Consider the following 23,264-nt stretch of genomic DNA (forward strand, 5'->3'; position numbering starts at 1 on the left):
CTCAGTGGGCGGAGGCAGGGGAGGGGCAGGTCCTGAATGAGGCAAAGATGGGCTCCCTGAAGTCTGAGCAGAGAAGACCAGTCTGGAGAGAGAGGAGAGGGCTCTGGGCATGGGAGTGCAGCTGATGTCCCTGGGGCCCATCCGGGTCCTCTGCACCCGCCATGGCAGGACTTGCTGATGGGAGAAGATCTGGCTGGCAACAGGAAGCTCAGTGCAGACTGGAAGGCAACAAGGATGCGACTAGATGGCTTGTGCAAGACTGATAATCAGGGATCATGAGGAAGGCGAGGAGGTGGTCAGAGGACCCGGAGAGGAAAGACACCTGGTTCTTGGAGGATCCTCTGGCAGAGTAAAAGGAGCAACAGGACGTGGCCTCAGGAGATCTGGGATCTGAGCCCAACGTGGTCTCTAAAGCTGCTGTGTCACTTGGGTTGAGTTGCTCATTCTCTGGGTTTCACCTATACATCTGCAGAAGCAGGTGATTTCTAAGATCCCTCCCAGACTCGTGAATCTTTCAGGCTCTGTGTTCCCTCTGGCCTCCTCAGCCCCTGTCACCTTTAAATGAGTGCCCTTTCCGGCTGCCTTGTGCCAGAGGACACACTGGGCCAGAAACTTGTGGTGCTGATGCAGCAGCTCTCCAGATTTCAGCATGGTGCTGGGGCTGGCAGCAGCAGGGCTATTCGGTCCATTACAGTCTGGGGCTAATGTGTCCTCACCCTTGGACATGCCATTACAGGGTAGTTTCCGCTTCCTCTGTGGGAAGGAAGGAGGCAGGGGGAAAGGACGGTAGGAAATGCCACTGACCCACATGCTGGAGGAGAGGCTGAGACAGCAAAGTTTGATGCTGGTGTCAGCTTGAGACTGAGGTGCTGGAGGGAGGTGGCCATTATATGCTTTTATTTCCTGCAGGAAGACATTCTTTCTGGGTTACCTCTGGCCTCTCTTCTGCTCCTCAGCTGCTTTCTTCTGGGCCCCTCTGGTCACAGATCCACAGCGTTCTGGTGTCCCAGGGCGCTTTCTTTGGTCTCCTTAGCCTCACTCCATGGAGGCTCTATTAGATGCACAGATTCGTACATCTATTTTATGTTTATGAGTCCTGAAGTTACTTCTCAGCCCAACTCCTCTCTGATTTTCAGGCTTTTCCATCCAACTGCTATCCCTCCTTCCTTCCTCTCTTTCTTCCACCCTTCCTTTCCCTCTCTTCTGTCTTCCCCTTCCTTCCTTATCTTCTCTCCTACTCCCTCCTTCTTTTCTTTCCTACAAAAGTCCTATGTAACCCTTATGAATGTTCACACACAGGTTTGTGTGTGAATCGAACCTGTGGGGAAAGACTTTTTTTTCAGTAACAGGAACAATTTCATACTTATAGGAAGATTGCTGGAGCTGCACTCCCCGGGGGCCTCCAGAAAATGACTTTGATTCATAAACACATCTCCTTCATGCTCCAACGCAACCTGTTTGATTTCCTTTCCAAGGTCTGGGTAATCTAGCCAGCACTTCCCTGAGTGAGCGCAAAGATGGCAGGCACGGTGCCTGGTGCTGTGGAAACCAACTGAGATGAACTGAACCTGAGGCACGTCCAGAGGGGAGCTACGCTGCCGGCTGTCAGGCAGGACAGGTCTTCCAGAATTTAACTGGGGAGCTGCTGCTCTGAGGAGTCCCTGCTTCTTAAACAAGCAAGCCAGCAGCTCAGGATGAAGAGGTAGCACCCCCCCACCCCCCCGCTGTCTCCCCCGGTTTCCCCAGTGAGTGGAAGGGGCAGCCAGAAAGGGCTGAGGATGGACAGATGCTGGGAAGTGGGAGAGTTGCATTTTGTCTGTCCCCAGGAGCATACATGGAGTTTTCCAGAAACAATGGGGAATGCATTGGAATGAGGTTTTTGAAGCTACCCTAAAATACCATTGAAACAACAACAACAAGAAGAAGTTCCAGCAACCTCAGAGACAGCCGATGAGGAGTGAGAGCAATATCTTTTGGAGGATTTTAGGAACAGCTGACCATGGAGGAGGGAAATGATGGTACAAAGGCCCTGTGGTAGATGGAGCATACAGCATGACCAAGAAATTAAAGGAGGCTGGAGGTACCAGAGCCGGAGCCCGGGGTGGAGATAGACTGCTTATCCAGAGAGAGGGCAAGGCTAGGCCGGGAGATGTTTCAGATCGCCAAGGGTGCCGCTTTTATTTCTACTTTTAATTCTTTTGAAATTAAAAACCAGTTTGAACTTACGGCCTCCCACTTGCTAGGCAAGTTCTCTAGTCCTTGAGCCCAACCCCCAGCTCATGGTTTTTTTTGCTTTAGTTATTTTGCGAACAGGATTTCAATTTTTTTTTCCCTTGAGACCTACCCTATCTCCTCCTTCTCCCACAGACAGGATGGCAGGCACATAGTGCTGCACCCAACTTGGTTGTTGAGATGAGGTCTTTCTTGCTAATTTTTTTGCCTCTGGTAGTCTCAAACCATGATCCTCTTGATCTCAGCCTCTTGAATAGCTGGGATTTCAGTTGTGTGCTACCACACACCTGGCCCCCAAATTTTGTATTTTTTTAAACTCAGATTAAGCAAAATTATGTAGAAATGTGTGTGTGTGTGTGTGTGAGAGAGACAGAGACAGACAGAGAGACACATACAGAGAGAGAGAGAGAGAGAGAGAGAGAGAGAGAGAGAGATCTTTTATAGCTTTTATGGTTGGCAAATGGGACCTGTTTATTGTACTGTCATGCAGACAGGAGAGGGCAGAGCTTTTAGAAAAGTGGGTACAGAAGGACCAAGGAACAGGCCCCTTGAGAGACATTTGGGGTAACCTTGTCAGGACTTGGTAAAAGGCTGGTTGTTGGGGTAAGAAAGGAGGTATCAAGGCGACCCTTGGACATCCAACTAGGGTCACTGAGTGAGTAGAAGTGATATCTACAGATACAGTGACAGCAGAGACCAGGGGTGGAAGACGGGGAGTTGATCCTTCAAAAAAGATCTGAGGTTGCTCACTGCTATAGAATTGCTGTTTCCAGAGTGGGGTGAAAGTGGGATCAGAGTAAACATGCTTTAGGCAACAGGAATTCAAAATTTGCTCATTTTACATGAGTGATAGTACGCTCCTCTCCTCTCCTCTCCTCTCCTCTCCTCTCCTGTCTTTCCTTTCCTTTCCTTTCCTTTCCTCTCCTCTCCTCTCCTCTCCTCTCCTCTCCTCTCCTCTCTTTCCTTTTCTTTTCTTTCCTTTCCTTTCCCTCTCTCTCCCCCCTCCTTCCCTCCCTCCCTCCTTCCCTCCTTCCTTCCTGTGGGTAGGTCAGAACTGGGACCTGAACTCAGGACTTCCTCCTCTCCTTTAGCTTTTTTTCAGTTTAAGGGTAGTGTTTTACCACTTGAGCCACACCTCCACTTATGTTTTTTTTCTGGTTGTTTGGCAATAAGTGTCTCACAGGATTTTTCTGCCTGGGCTAGCTTTGAACCAAGATCTTAGATCTCAGCTTCCTGAGTAGCTAAGGGGGCCTAGCCACATTCCCCTTTTTCTTATTGAATGATGTTCCATCCACTCATGTAACTGAAGGGCCCTAATTGCATGTAGTTTGGGCAGTATGAGCATTTGTTTCAATGTTTTTGGGCAGACATATTTTTTCCCCCGGATCATTTGGAAAAACACCTGCAAACATGACTACTGGACCTAATTGTGTTTAGCTTTGTGGAAAACAGTCAAATCGCCTCCTGAATCATGCAACCATTTTGCATTTCCAGTGCAGTGTCACTTTGGTATTGTTTTAGCCAAGTGGAGATAAATCATGAAGGACATCCCCTCTCCTCCCCTTTTCTCCCCTTCTCCTTTTCTCTTCTCTTCTTAGATGGGACATAGTTCTCTTCCCCTTCATCTTGCTTTTATCATCTTCCTTCATCTCCTGTTTTTCTTTTTTCTTTTTCTTTTTCCCAGGGCTGAGGACCGAACCCAGGGCCTTGTGCATGCCAGGTGGGCGCCCTTCCACTGGGCTAAACCCCCAGCCCCTCTCTTGTTTTTCTTCTTCATCTCTTTCTCCTTCTTCTTCTTCTTCCTCTTCCTCCTCCCCCTTCCCTTCCCCCTCCTCTTCTTCCTCCTCCCCTCCCCCCCTCCTCCTCCTTGTCGTCTTCGTCTTCGTCGTCGTCTTCGTCGTCGTCTTCGTCGTCGTCTTCTTCTTCTTCTTCTTCTTCTTCTTCTTCTTCTTCTTCTTCTTCTTCTTCTTCTTCTTCTTCTTCTTCTTCTTCTTCTTCTTCTTCTTCTTCTTCTTCTTCTTCTTCTTCCTCTTCTTCTTCTTCTTTTCTTCTTCTTCTCTTCCTTTCTTTTTCCTCTTTCTCCTCCTCTCTTCCTCTTCCTCCTCCTCCTCCTTCTTCCTCCTCCTCCTCCTTCCTCCTCCTCCTCCTCCTTTTCTTCATCTTTGGTTTTGGAATATAGAAACCCAATTGTTCCAGTTGCATTTTTTCAAAACACTATCTTTTCTGCAATGATGTGCTTTGTTCCTTTGTTGCAACAGATTCTGCAGATTATATTTGTGTAGGTCTATTCGTGGGCATGCTATGTGATCCATTGATCCGTGTGCCCAACTTTTGCTGTAGTGATTACTTTAGTTTTATAGCTAATCTTGGAATTGGATTGTTCAGGTCCAATTTTGTTCTCTTTCTTTCAGATCTTTAGTTACTCTTGGCTATTCTAGTTCCTTTGCCTTTTCATATAAAAGTTAAAATCAGCTTGTCAATACCTCTAAAATATTTTGCTGGGACATTGATTGGGGTTGCATTAAGTCTATACATCAGGCTGGCAGGAAATGACATCTTAATGCTACTGAGTCTTTCAATCGATGAACATGGAATATCTATCTTTTATTTAGATAGCTAAAATATTCTGTATTTGTTACACATATAGACTCTGCAATGATTTGTTATTTGTTATTATATCTAAGTATTTCTTTTTGCATGGGCACAAATGGTATTCAATTATTTGGTTTATTTTTGGTATAAGAAAACAATTACCTTTTGGGTATATTGGTATCTGTATATCTTGGTATCCTGGGACTTGCTATGCTCAATTATTCTAGGAAGCTTGTTTTGCAGAATTTGGTGCATTTTAAAGGCAATCACACCATCTGTGAATAAGGATAGTTTTATTTGTTCCTCCCATCCTTCCATATATATATATATATATATATATATATATATATATATATATATATATATGATGTGCTATAACATATGTATATAGACATATGTGTGTCTGTATAATATATATGTATACATACTCTATCTCTCTTTCCTCCGCACCATTGCACTAGTTAAGACAATGTTGAATTCACAGGGTAAGAGGAGCTAACCTTAATTAACTCTTGGCTTTTGTCTCACTATTAAATATTTTAGCTGTTTTTTTCCCTTCTATATTTTTGTAGGTGTTCTTTATTAGATTCAGGAAATTTCCCTCAATTTCTAGGCTGCTGAGGTTGAGTGCATCTTCTGAATGGTTTCTGGGCATTGGATCCTGCCATATGCTTTTTCTCTGTCAATGCTTTTGCTCAGATCACTTCTCTTCCCTTCTTGGTTGTGAATTACTTTGGTTCTTAGAATGTATTTGTCTTCTTTCTGAATTCCATGTTTTTGGTATACTCTAGATTCAAGAGACTTAGACTTATAGTTATTTCTTTTTAGTCTGTGGCTTGTCTTTTCATTTTCTTAATGTCATTTAGAATATAATTTTCAATTTTGTTAGAGTAACATACTGAATTTCTTTAAATGGATAGCACTTTTGGTAGCAATTAGAAAGACTCAGTGCTGAACATTAAGTGATGAAAATTTCCTCCTTTGTTTTCTTCTTGAAGATGTAGCTTTAATTCTTCCCTTTAAGCCTCTGGTCTGTTTCCGGGTAACTTTTGTGTGTGGGTTTCCACTGGTTCTAGCACCTTCTTGTGACCCGATTGTCCTTTCCTCAATGCAGTTGTCCTGCATATTTCTTGAAAAATCAATTGGCCATAAATGTCTGGCTTATTTTCTGGACTCTCAACTTAGCATCAATACAGCATTGTCTTTTTTGACGTGGCTTTGTAGGGAGTTTTAAAGCCAGGCAATGCAAGTCCTCTGACTTTATTCTCTTGCAAAATTGTACACATTTCCACATAAATTTAGGAGTCACTTTATCAATTTCTACCAACCCCTCAAAACATCATCATCAGCATCATCGTCATCATCATCAGCATCATCGTCAACAACAACAACAAAACATTGACAGGATTTTGACCAGGAGTACATTTAGTATGTAGCTCAATGGGAAAAGGTTGCCTTCTTAACAACATGGAGTTGTTTAGTTGCCTCTATTTCTCCAGGCCTGCTGTAGCTGGTCTCAGCAAAGCTGGTAGCTTTCTTTTGTCCAGTTTATCTCTAGGTGTTCTCTTTCTGAGGATGCATGGCGAGTGTTGCTGGTCACATTTCCGAGGTTCGGACTCACCGATTCGGGCTGTTCTCTCCTCCACGTCTTTCCTGGGCATAGCCAGAGCCTGTTGTTCCCATTTTGCAGGTGATGAATCAGGAGATTGAGTCCGGTGGCACTTTCTACACAGCACTGCTTCAAGCTGCATCCTCCATTTCCTTCTGCTGCACCAATGGCTCATTGACACAGGGAAGGGGTGGGGGGAGACCTGGGAGGACTCAGGATGTGAGGAGCAATGTCCCTACCTGGATGAGTGCCACAAATCCTTCTTCAGTCAGGCCAGGTCGGGGCTGCGCCTTCCTTCCTACTCAGGGATGGGTGAGGAAGAGTAATAATTTTGATAAAATCAAAACAGTGCTGCCTTGAGTTGACCGTAAGGGAGACCTGAACTGGGGTTTCCTGAGGAGTCCAGGCTGATGGATCACCTGGGCAGGGGGGCTGCCATCAGCATCCCAGCTAAGGACGGTGGTGGGTAATTACTTCTCTCGCAGTGATTATCTGAGCCAGTCTGTGGTCTATTTTCCTCTTTTCTTATCACTGAATCTCAGGAAGTGTCCTCCATCGGCCCTTCTTATCTAAATGCTGTTTTTTTTTTTTTTTTTTTGTGGCTTTCTAGGCTAGAGGTGAGGTAGGGATGTTAGGGGAATGCCTGGCTCTCCGAGCGGCCTGTCTGAGCACATTGAACAGCCACCCACCACCATCAGCTCCATCTGGGACCTGAGAAATTTTCTTTCTTTTCCTTCCCTGCTCTGAGGACGGGACGTGTCAGTCTCAGGGTGGCAGGAAAGGGCTGAGAGAAAGGCGCTGTCATCCTTGGGAAATGTCAACTTTAATCCGAGCAGACAGGAACAAGGCTACAGTGTGGGGTTCAGTGAGTAAAGGAAGGTGGGAGACTTGTTGAGGTAACCTGGCAAACACGTCACCCTTGGTAGGGATGGGATGTTTCTGGGGTTGGATTGGCAGTGAGAGACGAGGAGGTGGCTCAAGTCCCTCCTCTCCATCTTCCCTTCCTCCCCCAAGGCCTTGCTCCACCTTGACTCTGTCATGGGGGCGGAGGGTGTCTATTATTACCTTCATTCAGACCTTCCGAGTACTCTTTACTCTGGGACCCCTTCAAGCTAGTGGGGACCCCTGAACACACTTGGACAGTTGGGTATGGTTACAGTGGCAGAGCCTTATCTATCTATGGGAAACACTGGTGAAATTCTTTATTGGCTCATTCATTCATTCATTCATTCATTGAGTGAGCCAGTCAGTAAGTCAATATGTATAAGCTTCTCACTACATGACAGACACTGTGCCCAGGTGCGGGGGACACAATAGAAAGAAGAATCAGATATGATTTCTGCACTGCTGGAGCTTAGCTTACAATGAGAACAGGCTACAAAAACAATCTATCATAAATGCTTATACAGCTGTCACAGGTAACTTGGAAAATATTTTTTTTTTCTTTTTAAGAAATGATGACAGGAGTACAGGCAGAGAGAAAAGTATTCTAGGCTAAAGGAACAGTATGCTCAAAAGCCCTGGAGTGGCAGGTGAGCATGACCAAGAAGCAATCGTGGCTGGCACAGATAAGGGGCTGTGGGACCAGAAGTTCTGCCTCCCTGGTTGGGGCTCCAGGAAGCCTTTGAAGGCCTTGAAACAGGGGGGCTGGGACTCCACTGTCAGACAGCCGCTCAGCTTCTCCTCCGTGTGTAAGAGAGCAGGGGTCATTGGCATTCTTTGTGGCCTGCGACTGAGGGTACCTCTGTTATCGGGGGTGGGGGTGGGGAGGGCAGGGCTGCCCCACCTGCTCTGTTCGCCTGGCCCTCACACATCTGGATGTGGGAAAGTTAGCAGTCAGATGTGCAGCAGTCTACAGAGTGGACCCCAGATCAAAGCACTGGCTGTGCCCATGCGTCAGGCCTGAGCACCCCACGGCCCTCCCAGCCACCGCCCTTCCCCTGGCAGCAGCCGTACCTGGGCACAGACGGGAAAAGACCCCATTAGCCTGTGATGACCTCACCCTTGTCTAACGGCCCACGTCATCTCTGCAGGAAGCCTGGCACTTCTAGCCTTGGCATAAAAAGAGAAAGATGAATCCTTTCAGGGCACAAAGAGACAGGAGGCTTTTTTTTTTTTTTTGAGAAGCCATCAACCCCCCATTCCAGGAAGGCCTGGACTGTGTCCTCCAGGGGCTGGGCAGACAGTCTGTCTGCCTCTCCCCTCTCCCCCCTCCCCGGTGCTCTCCTGAGTGGGCGAGGAGAAGGCATGCCTGCCATGGCTGCTGCCAGGGCCATGAGGGAGCACCTAGAACCTTCCTCCACTCCGAGGTCTCTGATCAGTGACTACACCTGACCTGGGGAAATGGGGACACCGTTCCCACCCTCTTTCTGGTCCTGGAAACAGGATCCTCTGCCTTCAGGGATATTGTTCAGAGCCCTGCCTCAGTTTCCATTTCTCCTTGGCTCCTGGAGGGACCCATCTGAAAAGTAAGTTGAATTTGATTTTTTTTTTTTTTTGGGTCCGGTCGTAGGGCCTGAACTCTGGGCCTGGGCGCTGTCCCTCAGCTCTTCAGCTCAAGGCTAGCGCTCTACCACTTGAGCTACAGCGCCACTTCCGGCTTTTTTCTTATGTGGTGCTGAGGAATCGAACCCAGGGCCTCAGGCATGCAAGGCGAGCGCTCTACCACTGAGCCACCTTCCCAGCCCCAGTAAGTTGAATTTGAGAGGCTGGTGTTCTGCGATCCACAGAACTTTCAGTTAGAATTTCAGTGCTGTCTATGTCATGTATTCTTTTTGGCTCTCAGAGACCCTCTGGTTCTCTGAGTGGCCTGAGTTCTTACCGGGCTTTCCTGGGGGCACCTTGGTGACTTCTCGGGGTACTCAGGAGCAGCAGTCTGTCACACGCCAGAAATCCTTGCCAGTGCCACACAACCTGCTGACAGCCCTCCTGCCCCAGGACAGTTACTCACACTGGCCTTGGTCACCTACTGTCCCTGGCAAGAACTTGGTGCTAACCCACTGTGTGCCATGCGCCACCAGCCACCCAGTTCCTTCTAGAAAGGAACGCGGCCTGTGTTCAATCCCAGGCCAAGACGAGACTGATGGCAAGATGCACTGCTCTGTCTCCTAGAGCCACTTCCGGTGTCAATTTCATGTGCAAAGAACCTAGTCAGGAGACAGAAACAATAAAGAATGATGAACTATTCACCTACTAGAAGGATACAGGCTGCACAGGGGTCCACCGGTAGCTAAGTCAGAGAGCAGCCATTGTAAGGAGCAAGAACTTGGGAGAGTCTTCCCCACCCCTCTCCATGTTCAGATTTCTTTGGGAATTGACTTCCTGCAAGTGTCCAAGAAGGCTGCCTTGGGTCCACTTGGAGCTGCTCCATGGAAAAGCGCCACCTGCTGGTGGAGGAGCTCGCCGGAGGGTCCCATAGGATCAGTGGGCTGGGGGCTGGCTGTATACCACTTAGAAAAGCCAACCTGGTCTTCCCCCTGGAGCTGCGTGGAAGTCAACACCCCCATACCAGACACGACTGGCCCCTTTAGCCCTTCCCTTCCTGTAACTTCCACTAACGGAGCCTACCATCAGGCCAGCTGGCGAAGGAAACAGGTTCACAAGGCCCAGCTTTTGGTAAACCCAGAGCAGTGCAGAGAAGGACAGAAATGGAGTTGAGAGGAAACTGATCAATCCCTGGCACAATGGAGACCCCGGTTGCTGGGAAATGCTCACTGGGTTTGGCATCCGATAACCTGGCAGCTGTAATCTTCACTAGCTGAGTCATCCTAGCCAAGTGACTTCCCCTCTCTGTGCTTCTGTCCCTGCATCTGCAAAGGGTGGGTCTGGTCCTGATGGTGTCTGAGGCTGAGGAGAGCCTGGAGCAGCACTGGCTCTGCAGCCAGTGACACAGGACGTGTCCGGAAGGTGGCAATCAGGTAAGCGTTCCGAAGTACCATCGTGTTTCTGTTTTCTCCTGGCTTTGTGCTTCCCTCATTGATAATCTCGGAACACTCTCATCAGTCCTGTAAATTATCGTGACCTTTGTATTTATCAGGATGCTCAGGCTCCAAATTAAAACCACAACTCAAAGTGACTTGTGTCGTAACGACGTTCATCACTGCACGTGAGGAGAATCGAGGGCTGGATGGGGGTGCAGGGCTGGTGGGTTCTGTAGCTCGAAGACTGTTCTCCAGGAGAATCAAGAAAGGGGGTCCTCTCCCTGCCCCGCCAGGTGTCAGTAGGACTGGCAGAAAGAAGAGAAGAGGGCAAGCCCAGGTACTATGTATCAAACACTCAATGTAGCATGACCTCAGACAAACCTTTAGACTTCTAAGAGCCTCATCTGTACAAGGGAAGCTCAGGCAGACAGGGGGTCTGGGTTCCCATGGAGGGCACCTGGTGGGTGGTCAGCTGGGCATTAGCTTGGTGGTAGAGCTGTTGTCCAGGCTAGTGTGTGAACATAGAGATTGTCCTGTGTTGCTTCTGGGTACAGAGGTGGATCTTGAGGAGATAAATGTAGCTCAGCCTGAAGGGCTTTATGATGTGGGGTGGCTGGCATCCTGTCCCCAGAGGTGTGGGATGTGCTGTGCCAGGTATTTGGGCCTCACCGGAGTGGCTGTCGGCCGGCTGGGAGGATGAACTTCAGAGTCCTCCACAGGGCCGGCCCCTGTGACATTGTGACATTAAAGTGACATTAAAATAGTCTTTTGGGGTTCAGCTGGATTCCTTCCCCAGCTAGCAGCCAATGGCTACAGTCTTAGCATGGCCACTGGGCATAGCTAGCCAGGTATCTCAAGCCGCAGGGCCCCCTTTCTCTGTACTTTACCATCTTTGCTCCCCCTCCACAGATGGCTGCTAGCAAGGGCTTGGCTACCATGGACAGTGTTCTGTGAACCAGCTAGCATCTGCCCTGCTGAGCCTTCTCCTGAGTCACATAACCTCTCTGAGTCTCTGGCTACCTTTTTGTAAAATGGGAACTAGTCCTACTTGGGTTCTTCCTCTGGGCGTTGTAGGAGTTCCTGTCTGTAAAGTGGGCCTGTTATCAGCTGTGCTTTGAGTTCTACGTGCCAGGCACAAGGGTTAGTGCCCTTCTTAGTAAATGGTCAGTAGCTTTCCCTTTATCTATGAAGCATTGTTAATCTCCACGGCCAGGGAGTTGTAGAGCACAGTAGGGCTGAAATAGGAGACCTCTGGTTTCCAATCTTTGCGCTAGAAACTACCAGCTGTGTGGCATCAGGCTGGTCAGCCCCCATGAACAATGTGGATCCTACACCTGCCCCCCTGAGCAGACCTGAGACTCAGAGAGGCGAGTCTGCAAGGGACTGGGAGCCCTGACTGGCATACAGTTGGTGCTGCATAAATGCAGCTGTCATTAAGGGAGCAGATCAGTATTAACATAGCGTATGGATGTGAGACACTGACGCTGGACTACGCTTGTGTCCACATCTAGCTCATTAAGAGACAGTGGGAAAATGTTTATCCAAGCCAAGGCTCAGCTTCCTGGTCTATAAAATAGGGTCATAAAGTACTGCTTAGCCCAGTGCTTGCCCCACAAGCCTGAGAGTACGGACAGATAGGGCTGGGGTCCTTGTCCATAACTCCCCAGGGAAGTGTTTAAAGAGTATAGAGATGATACTGGCCCTGGAGCTGTGACTAGGCCCGGAGCCTGCATCCCTAGTGTGCTTCTCACGGGAGGCTGGTACAGGGGTTCCTTGGAGTGGGACCTGGGGACCACTGCAGCAGACAGGTCCAGGTGAATGAAGCCTGGCTGCTAACCTGGAGGCACATACAGGCAGGAGCAAGTCCCTCACTCCTGGGAGCTCCAGGTGAGGCCAAACAGACACCAGCCTTGGGGCCAGGATACCTGGGTTGAAGCCCCGGCTCTACCACCTTCCAACTGTGCAGCCAGAGCCTCCCAGCCTCGGTTTCCTCACCTGCACAACGAGGAGAGTATGGGTTTTCTGGGAAGGAAGATGAGTTAGCTTCATGAAGAACTGGCTTTGGAGCTGGGCTTCTCTGCCCCACCCCATCATCTCTGAGGGCACCAGATGCTGGTCCCAGGTACACAAGCGACACTTGCTACCAGGAGGCAGAGGGGTCAGGGCCAGGTTGCTCTTGAGCCTGAGCACCTATGGAAGAAAGCCAGCTAGGGTTTGTGGTGGGAGGGGCGAACACCTCTTGGGCCATCACCTGCCCGGCTCTCTGCTGGGACTCTGGACACTGTAAGCAACCCTATGGAAGGGGACATCCGGCCACCTCCCAGGTCCCCACCAAGCCTCTCAATCTCACAAATCCCTTCCCTGCGCAGCCCTGGCCTTTGTCCTTCTGGACCTGGGAGGGTGGCAGAGGAGGCTGTCAGTGGTCAAGGCACATAAGGAGATTGAAGCTTGGCGTCCTTAAGTGACATCCCCAGGATCACCCGATAAGTTGGTGACCCGTGGGGCTCCTGTCAGCCCCCTGTATTCCGTATCAGACCCTCTTCCCCTGGAGTGTGGTGATGCATAGATCAGCCATAGTGGCAGCACCCCCAGCCCCTCTCCCCTGCCCTGCTGTGCCCTCCCCCCGACTCTGTCTTCTCCATCATTTCAATTAGCACTGGGGTTGTTTTATTAGGAGACATTCTTTCAGGAATGACATAAAACATGTCTTGAAAGGAAGCACAGCTTCCGTTTTACCTGTCATAGCACATTTCCATTTCAATGGCATCTTCTTTTTTCTTTTTTATGCATCACATTCAAAACCTGTAGCATGGGAAACCAGCTGGGATGGAGTGTTTGGAGCCAACACCATCTCCCTTAGTACCTGCCGGCTCTCCAGGTGTGCAGGGGCTTCTCCGGGGAGAAGGGAATCTCCCTGATCCCTGCTCCCGCAGCCTCCCTGCCTGGCTACTTAACCTTTCCCTTCCCTTCTTTTCCTTTCTCTTCTTTTCTCTTCCTTTCCCAGGGTGCAGCTTCCTGCCTTTTCAAGTTCTAAAAGACTACCTCTACTTGGAAGATTCAGAAAGAAGGATTTGAATTCCCTTCTGTCTGATGCAAATTCTAGACCCTTACTGAGCTCCCTCTTCACCCTGTACTATATCTTACAAGGTGGAGTGGTTGTGATGGTGAAAATGGCCGGGTAGTGTTGCTATATAGTGGAGACAAGAGATGTTGTACACTGAGTTGTGTCTCCTCAAGATCTGTTCAAGTCCTAATCCCCTGTCCCTCAGAAGGTGAAAACAGGCCCTGATCAGAAGGGCAAATACTAATCCCATATGACCAATATCCTTACAAAAAGGAAGTTAGCCAGATGCTAGTGGCTCGTGTCTATAATCCAGCTGACACAGGAGGCTGTAACTTGAGGATTGAGGTTCAAAGCCATCCTAGGCAGGAAAGTCTATGAGACTCTTGTCTCCAAGTAAGCACCAAAAAAGCTAGAAGTGGAAGTGTGGCTCAAGTGGTAGAGCACTAGCCTTGAGTAAAAAAAGCTCAAAGAGAGTCCCCAGGCCCTGAGTTCAAGCCCCATGACTGGCACAAATACAAAAAGGTGGGGGCAGTGGGACACAGGAGTTACTGTGGAGAGACACCTGGAAGATGGAGCGTTGAGGACACTGGGTGTCCAGAGAGGGCTGAGCCCTCCCCCAGGGCCTGCAGAGGGGCACTGCCCGGCTCATGCCTTGACTCACGGCTTCTGGCCCTCACCTAGGTTAACTCTGTGACCAGCTCTCACCAGTGCGCTGTGGGATTGGGTTATGGCGATGAAGAAGCAGCTGTGTTCTTGTCACTCTCTTTCCCCTCTGCTGGCCAAAGCAGGAGAATCTGAGGTGATGGAGGAGGGTGGAGCCCTGAGCCCTGCGGTGGATGGAACCCAAGTCCCTGAGTCGCTCCATGGAGGAGAGCTACCTATTGGCTTGGGGGCCGTGATGGGGGAGGGTCCCTAACCAAACCCGGATAAAGAAGGGGGAGCCTTCCCAGAGGAGGCCAACACCTATGCGAGGTCTTAAACAAGTAGGAAGTGACTAGGAAGAAGGAAGGAAATATCCAGAATGGAGGAGAAAGAACTTGCCATGGGGAACTTGAAAGCGCTCATGGTGGCGAGAAAGAAAATCAGAGCCAGAGGTGTGGAAGGAAGCTGGGGCATGGGTTGCCTTGGTACTGTGTGTGTGTATGTGTGTGTGTGTGTGTGACCCTGAGTCTCCAGTGCATTGCTGTTATTTGAGTGGGAGAATAATAGGGTCACATTTTTTTCCCTCTGAGTTCCAGCCTGGGGCTGGACTGGGGATGGAGATATGATACTAGAGCCAGTGAGACCAGGAGGCGGGCTGGCCTTGTGGACTAGGAAGGAGACTGTGGAGCAGAGCAGGCCAGAAAGGGCCAGCTTTTACTGTAGTTTGGTGCCTGATTTCAAGTGGAAATGGAGGAAGCAAGGGATGAAGGATGATACGTAGCTTTGGTGTGGGGTGGTAGAGCCACTGCTTTGATGAGGAAGAGGAACAGTACTCACTCAGTAGCTCTGTCTGGTTCTTTCCTCAGTTTCCCCAATTTACAACTGCATGTGCAGACCTATGGGAGGTGAACAGGTAGATGGGTAGTCAAAGGGAACCTCAAGCATGAATGCAGAGGCAGGAAGTTTATGAACAGAGACAGCTTTGCTTATGTGACATCTGTCTCCTCTACTGACCCGTGGCCATGTGCCTGTTGTGGTCTCTGCAGCCCCATGGGCAGCCTGATGCCCAGTGGACACTCAGTCCATTTGTGACTGGTTAGGAAAGGGAGCAGATAAATGCATCCAGCTGGCCTGGTTTGGCTGGAGCCTAGGCAATCGCCAGGACTCCTGGATCGGTTGGATGGAGATCTTGAGGACCAGTCGAGTGGGAGTGGGTTTAATTTTCATTCTGTCAGTTCTGGGTTTTGAGCAGAGGCAAAGCATGACAAGAAGGCAGCCAAAGCTGATGGCATGGCTAAGCTGGTCGCTTGGGAGCCAAGAAAGGGGCTGTCCTTGTCATGGTTGTGATGTATCGTTGCAAAAAAAAAGCACCTCCTGAAATTCCCTGGGTGGATGACAATAAGGGAGACTGACTGTGTGTGTGAGGGATTTCTGTCCAAGCTGGCCTTGGATAAGTGTCACCTCTGCCCTTCCTGAGCTAGGCCCTGCTCTGTCTCAGTGAGCCATCTTTCCATGTCCAGCAACAGCAGATGCTGTGAAGAACAACTCCATCCATGTTCTCCCCAGAGCCTGGGGAGTCAGGCTGCACCCCTGGCCCCAGGACACCCTGCCCTCTGCCCTCTTCCTATCTGGGGAGGTGACAGGGTGGCATGGCTGGAGCAGAGCCCTTGTTTCGCACTCACAGAGCAGAGCTGGATGCTCTCCCTGCAGCCAGGCCTGTTCCCCTGGCCAACTGGTGAGGATGCTGAGCCCACTTCTGTCTGTTTCCCCCCTGGACCAAGGATGCCCACCCAGGGTGGGTCTTTGATGGGCTCCCATGCTACCACGTATCCAAGCAGCACAAAAGCACAGGGCTAAGGGCAGCATAAGTAACATCTCTGCTCTTCCCCCATACAAAAATCAATTGCAAACAGATAAAAGATCTCAAGGTAAGATCTAGAAACTGTTAGAGGAAAACAGGGAAAACCTTTGAAGATAGAAGTACACTTAATATTTTTTTTCCTGAATAGAATCCTAATTGCTCAGAAAATAGCAAGAATTGAAAAAAATGGGCTTGCATTGACAAAGCTGCTGCACAGCAAAAGAATAAAATGCCAGAATCAAAAGAAAACGTACAGAAGAAGAGATAATCTTTGCCAGTTATTCATTTGATAAAGGATTCATATCCAGGATATATAAAGAGCTACAAAAATTAAACAAAAAACCTCAAATAATTCAACTAATAGATTAGAACAGCTAGTGAACTAAACAGTTTCCAAAGGAAGAGGTACCCATGGTTTAGAAATATATGGAGAATATTCAACATAGAAAAAAATGCAAATCAAAACACCATTGATTACCCATCCATCCATCCCAGTCAGAAAATCCATCATTAAGAATGAAAGCAACAACAAACATTATCTAAGATGGGGGTATATGATATGTATATGCATATACACGCGCATGCGCGCGCGCACACACACACATATATACGCACACACACACTCTGTTCTGGTGAGAATATAAATTAGGGTAGCCACTGTGGAAAGCAGTATGGAGCTTCCTTACAAAACAAACAGCTAAAAGAAAAAAAAATCCCTAAAACAAGAGATAGAACTACTATATAATCCTTCTATATTACTCCTGGCCACACATTGAAAGGAATTAAGTCAACATACAGCCGAAATACCTGTACACCTGTGTTTATTGCAATACTATCCACAATAACAAAGCTATGGAATTAGCCAGGTGCTAAACGACCAACGAGTGGATAAAGAAAATGTAGTGTCCATACACAACGGAGTATTTTTCCTCCATAAAGAATGAAATTGTTTTTTTTTTTGCAGGAAAGCAGATAGAACTAGAGACCATCATGTGAAGCAAACTAAGCCAGAACAAGAAAAATATAATATTGCATGGTGTCTCATAGATGGAATCTAATCTTCAAAAGCAATGGCAGGAGTGTAAAGCAGCTGGTTTGGAGGTGGATACCAGCAGGAAGGGGGAGGTGAAAGGAGAGGGTGAGGGGGAAAATGTGATTCAAAACACCTGTATGGAAACAGAACAATGAAAGGTGTTGAAATTGGTTCAGGAAGAGGGAGAGAGGATGAGGGAGAGACACAGAGGGGGTAATTTGACAAGGGCACAGAACATTGTACGCCTGTGTGGAAATATCATAAGGAGATCTCTCTGTGCAACTGCTATCTGCAAAGATAATGCAAGAGCTAATCCACATTCTAGTTCCCCACAAACACTCCCTCCCCCAGAGCACCCTAGCAGGTCTTCACCCCTGCTCCTACTCTGTTTACAAGAGGCCCTCTGGGGCTCTGGCCTGGACACACCCTGTTGTCTCAAGGACAAGGCTGACTTTTTAGGCTGGGGACTTTGGTGCAAACCTTGACTCAGCCCAACTCCTGAAGGACTTCTGCAGCCTCCCCGGGCCTCCATTTCCTCATCTCTAAACTGGAGACAAAAACTGCATCGATGGAGGTCTGCGAGTAAAGAGGTGAGTGCATGTGAAATCTTGAGCACAGTGCCTGGGTGTGTGGAAAGCTCTTGGCGTGGTCTTCTGTGATTTGTTCCTTGTATTCCTCCTCCTCCTCCTCCTCCTCCTCCTCCTCCTCCTCCTGCTCCTGCTCCTGCTCCTCCTCCTCCTCCTCCTCCTCCACCTCCTCCTCCACCTCCTCTATTTTGTTTTATGGGTTTTGTTACAAAGTCTAGGTAGTCCAGGCTGACTTCAAATTCATGATCCTCCTTCTTCAGCCTTGTCAGTGCTGGGGTGACAAGCAGCTACTACCACGCCTGGCTTCCTCTTTGCCTGACAGGACATTTTCCTTCTGAGAGCAGCCCAGCCCCGCACCACCCTACCAGCCCATCCTTGGACACCTACTCCCATGAGCCATAGCATCTCCATCTAAGGTTAGCCAGGATAAGCTGGGTTTCTATCACTTGTACCCAGGAAATCTTGACCAACCCAGGCCTGATAGGGGCAGACCAGGCTTAGCTCCTATTTGGAGGCTCCAGCCCTTTGCACCAACAGCTCTTCACACACAAGGGTCCATGCTGTCTTTGTTCTGTCTGTCCTTGTTTTCTAATGCTGGACACCTTCAACATACCCTGAAACTCACAGGCTGTGCTGAGGAAGGAAGAGAACCTTCGGTGGGGGTGGGATGGCTTCACCCTCGCTCCTCATCCGTGTGAGCACACACTTGCCTAGGAACGAGTTCACCCACCCGACACGGGAAGATTTAACACAGGCTCCACACGGGCTCTTACATGGCTTCAGCATGCGTGGTGGGAGCTGGCTCCCCCAGTCCGTGCTGGGCTGATGTCTGGGACCCATCCCCAGCCCCTCACCTCCAGTGGGCAGGCATGAACGCCAGGGGAAATCTAACCCGCCAGTCTCGCTCTGACAAGGAGAAATAGAAAATACTTTTTTTAATTCCAAAGAGTAAATGTCACCAGCTTGGGAAGGATTCTGAGGTTCTGAAAATAAACACAGGGTATGGAGGGAAGGGGAAAAAAACGGAGGGAGGGAAGGAAGGAGGAAGGGAAAGGGAGGGTAGACGTTGGGGTGGGTAAGTTGCAGAGAGGGGGGGTATCAAGGTGGGGAGATGTGGGTGAGAGACAGAGTAGGCAGGAAGAGAGGCAGAAGCTCTCCTTTTGTCCTTTTACTTATGATTGCCCGTTTACAGTGAGGGTGGGGTTCACCATGTCTTTAGACCAGGGTTGAATGTATTGTCAGATGTTTGAGAGCTGGAATTTTACACATCAATATCTGGCTTCTTTTGGTCTTGAAAAAGTGTCCCATGACACCCAGGTGTCACCTCCTCAGGGAGGCCTTCCTTGACTTCTTCCCGCTTCATGCTACCATGCTACCAGGAAGCAGCCAGAGGAGACAGGTCAGCCACCTGTCATCCTAGCTACTTGAGAGGCAGAGATCCAAAGGATCTTACTCTGAAGCCAGCTTGGGCAAAACAAACAACAACAAAAAGTTTGCAAGACTCCATCAATCACAACAAAAAACACTGGTGATGATGGCTCCTACCTGTTCTCACAGTGACAGCAGGAAGTGTAACAGGAGGATCATGGTCTGGCTTGGGCAAGAAATGAGATCCTACCTCAAAAATAACCAGCACAGCTGGGTGCCGGTGGCTCAAGCCTGTAATCCTAGCTACTCAGACGGCCCTGATCTGAGGATCATGATTCAAATCCAGTGCAGGCAGGGCTGGCAGCCTTGAGCTGAAGAGCTCAGGGACAGTACCCAGGCCCAGAGTTCAAGCCCCAGGACTGACAAAACAAAACAAAAGAAAAAAACAGCACAAAGGAATAAAAAGGAGTGGTGTTGAGGCTCAAGTGGTAGAGTACCTGCCTAGTAAGCACAAAACTCTGGGCTCAAGTTTAGGTGGTGGAGCCAGAGGAGTCTCCCCAGGCAACCTGTTCCCTGACTGTCCCACACTTCTAGGGGCAGACACAGCTGCTTGTGGGGGCCCTGGGACACTTGGCTTCATCAGTGTTCCTGTGGGGGACTTGGGGCTTCCGGGCAGAGTGGGCCTCCCCTAACCCAGGGTCTCTACCTGGCCATGGGAGGGGAGGGGGCTGGGTCAGTCATCAGGTTCACAGGAAAAAAACAACAACATCTGAAAGAAGCCTATTATATAAGTAAGGAAAATATCTAGAAGGAACTATCTCTGGGGATAGGGATTAGAGAGAATTTTGTTTTTGTTATTGGCTATGTAAAATGTATTTTCAGAAGGGGAGGAAAATAAAGAGCTTTCCATGATATAATTCTTCCTTCCTCTGGTTCTCTACTAAAAATAAAGACCCAACCATGTCATATCCTGGCTTAAACCCTGGAATCCTAGCTTTCGCCCCTGGGGCCTGCATGGCCCGGCCCTGCCACCCTGCTCCCCACGCCGCCGAGGTTGGGGGAAAGCAGACGGAAGCTGAGAGCAGGAGGAAGAGCTCAGGCCTAAGCTGGGCCTGCCACCACCTCCCAGCAGCCTTCCTGCTTCATCATCACAGGCTCAGGTGCTCAGGGCTCTGTGGATCACCACAGGTGAAGGCTGTGGTTGGGGCAGAGTGGATGATGACCCTCCTGATGGGGGTTGGAGGTCAGGGTCAGCCCAGCTAGTCCCAAGGACTCTAGCCTGACGTAACCAGACAGAAGGGGAGAGAACCCATGTGGTCTGGGAACCGGATCAGGGTGGATGCAGCCTCTGTGTCCAGGAGGAGGATGCAGCATAGGAGGCCTGGAGAGACAGGAACGGCTTTGAGTGCTGGGTGCAAAGCTTTCAGTTTAACCTGTGACCCCCACCCCACTCCCCAGGACCACCGCCTGCTCTGTTCCAGCAGGAGAATGGGCTCAGGGCACCAATCCTGGGCAAAGGAGCAGAGAGGGAGACGCTGGCCGCCTAGGGGTCACTGGAGAGCCTGTGACAGTGGGTGGAGGTGAGCAGTGCTGCCGAGGAGGGACAGTGGGAAGCAAGTGCACCCATGTCATCAGACATTGGGGGTTAATGAACACATCTGCTCCCTGCTTTGTAACTGGGACCAATGGAGGGGAAGACCCATGTGGTTGGGCTGGTAGAAGATGGAGGGGAGAGCCTGAGGATAGGTTTGGGTGATGCTGTAGAGGTGGCTAGCTTCCCAAAGGTGGGGGTGCGGGGGAGGTGGGTGTGGCCTAGTTGAAGGTCATTAGGCGATGGGACATGCCCTTGGAAGGGATGAGCACCGTTCTTAGGGCCCCACTTTTGCTCTAGATTCTGACTCATGGTGGAATCTCTCTCTCTCCCTCTCCCCTTCCCGCTCCCTTCCTCTCTCTCTCTCTGTCACTCACGCACACGCCCCTTTCCCTCCCCTCCTCTCTCTCTCACACACACACATTATCCCATCATTGTGTTACTGTCTGCCATGAGACCCAGCCTTACCAGGGCCAAGCTAACACTATGCTTGCCAATCTGAATTGTGAGCTAAATAAAATCCTTTTCTCTATATAGCCACTCAGCTTCTGGCATTTTGTTATAGTAACTGAAAACAGACTAATGCAGCTTGTGAACAAATGGGTCTGCCTAGGTCCTGAATTAAATTTACCAACCCCACCAAAGCTGGTCTAGACCTTCTCAGGCCACACATGCAATGGAGAGACAGAAGTTCAAACAATGGGCTGTATTCTCTGGAAGCAAGATGTTTAACACAGAAAGGTGAGTATACACCCTGCCTTGGCCCTGGCCTAGGACCTGTAGATTCATGTAAGAGTTCCATGGAGAGTAGGTTAGGGCATGGTGGGCTCTGAGGAATGAGTAAGAGTTCTCCAAGAGGAGGGGGAACATGGTGTTGTCTTCATGGAGTGGCACTAAGGCTTATATGAGGGCAGGAGTGAGGATATAATTCAGAGATCGAGTTCTTGCTACACTGAGTTCAATCTCCCAGAAGACAGAGGCGGGGGAGAGAGAGAAAGAGGGAGAGAAGGGTTGATATCAGCCAAGTATTTGCGTCTCAGACACTGAGCTGGGCCAGGGTGATAAGAATGCCTGCTGTCTATGATCTTGTGGTGGATTAAAAAAAACGCATTGCAAGCACTCGTATCTGTTAGACTCGGCCACATCTCAATAAATTACACTTTTTTCCCTCCTTATTGGAGGATATTTTCTGTCTCGTGGCTAGTTTCTCTCCAAAGAGTAAAAGGAAAAAAAAAATAAGTCGAGAGTCTTCTGTGAAAGATGTGTTCATAACACAGCAGGGATTTTGCCGTCTTCACTTACAGCCATGAAATTGGACACACGGAAGCCTCTAAAGCTCATTTTCAGGGTGCCTGCCCTCTGGCCTGCCCATTTCCCTACTTACTTCAGTGCATGTACAATGGTCCCTTTGCTACCTGCCGGGCTGGATGGAGCCTTCATATTTGTGCTTCTGCACTGTAGGTGCTGAGAACATGGCTCTCCATACGTGTATAATAAATAGTTGGGATTTTCTCAGTTATCTCTAGGGGGAAAATACGTCGATGTTAGACTGATAAAATCTCCAGGCCACATCCTTGCACACGCACATGGGTGTGAGCAGGAGCCAGAAGAAAGAAACCCCACACCGATGATTAACACTCCTGATTGGGGTGAAGATCCCGCTGTGCAGTTTTGGGATAGTTGCTTTTGCCTCTGGGCCTCAATATCTTCTACATCATTTCTCATGTTCCTGGTTCTGATGCTCCAGGCAGACAGGAGCTACAGAAGTTCAGGTACCAAATAAGTAAGCACCTACTGTGTGCCCAGCATCAGGCTATATCCCAGAGCAAAACAGACCTGTCCCTAATCTCAAAGAACACACATTCCGAGCAGGTTGCCTGCGTGCTGTGCAGCAGCGTATGGCAGGGATTTCTGCTCATTTTGTTCTCTGCTGCCGCCTCCTCTGGCTGCGGGGGCAACCTCTGGAAGGGGCTCATTTTCCCTTTGTGGCCCTCATGGAGGCCAGTGGTGTGTAGTGTGAGCTTTGTGAATGCCTTTAATCCCACAACCCATGGGCTGGTTCGATGCATTGTGAATGCAGCACACACCACCTCCAGCGGCCCATCCAGGCCCGATCGATCCAAACAGCTGCGGCACTGGAGGCTCCTGCCTCCGATCAATGCTGCTTATGAAGCTGGGCAGGAGGGCTGTCATTCAATTTTCCTTCCCCCATGTCCTTTCTGAAACAACCAAACCGGCTCTCTTGTGAGTGAATGCCCACCCTGTGCCCTCTCTGCAGGCCTAGAAGGCTGCCAGGCTCTGACCCAGCTCTGTACCTGATTGGAGCCTGGGCCTGTGTGTTCCCCTTCCTGTGAGATCAAGGAGGTCGAGTCACTTACCCAGAGGCTGCTCTGGCAGGTGAGCAGCTGGGCAGAGCAGATGTGCCCAGGGACTAGGAGGCAGCTGTGAGTGGTCCCAGAGACTGCAGGTAAAGAGATCCAAGGAGAGGCCAAGCCTCCCAGGCCTTGAATGTCAAACCAGGCTGGGGCTGGGGAGTCAGAGAGCCCAGAAGGGGCTTCACAGAGCTCTTCCCTTGGCTCTAAACCTCAGCTCCCATCAGCCCCTAGCACTTCTCATAGAGGCCTATGGGGCTTATTGAGTGTCTCTTCAGTGGCAGCTGGAGAGGCGGTTGTAGATAGGCCCTGGAACCAGCCCCGTTGATGTGTCCCTTCTCTAGGTTCAAATCCTGGGTGGGATAGGGGCCTGTGTCTTTCCTGCCTTCAGCT

The 23,264-nt window shown here is 49.5% G+C and overlaps 1 pseudogene; it reads left to right on the plus strand.

The window, feature by feature from the left end:
* LOC122115164 overlaps positions 1 to 20,455 on the plus strand; it is a 65,988-nt pseudogene extending 45,533 nt beyond the window's left edge.
* The last annotated feature ends 2,809 nt before the right edge of the window (positions 20,456 to 23,264 follow it).

This window comes from Dipodomys spectabilis, unplaced genomic scaffold (genome assembly GCF_019054845.1).
Source record: "Dipodomys spectabilis isolate Male_0828 unplaced genomic scaffold, ASM1905484v1 ptg000118l, whole genome shotgun sequence".
Lineage (NCBI taxonomy): Eukaryota > Metazoa > Chordata > Mammalia > Rodentia > Heteromyidae > Dipodomys > Dipodomys spectabilis.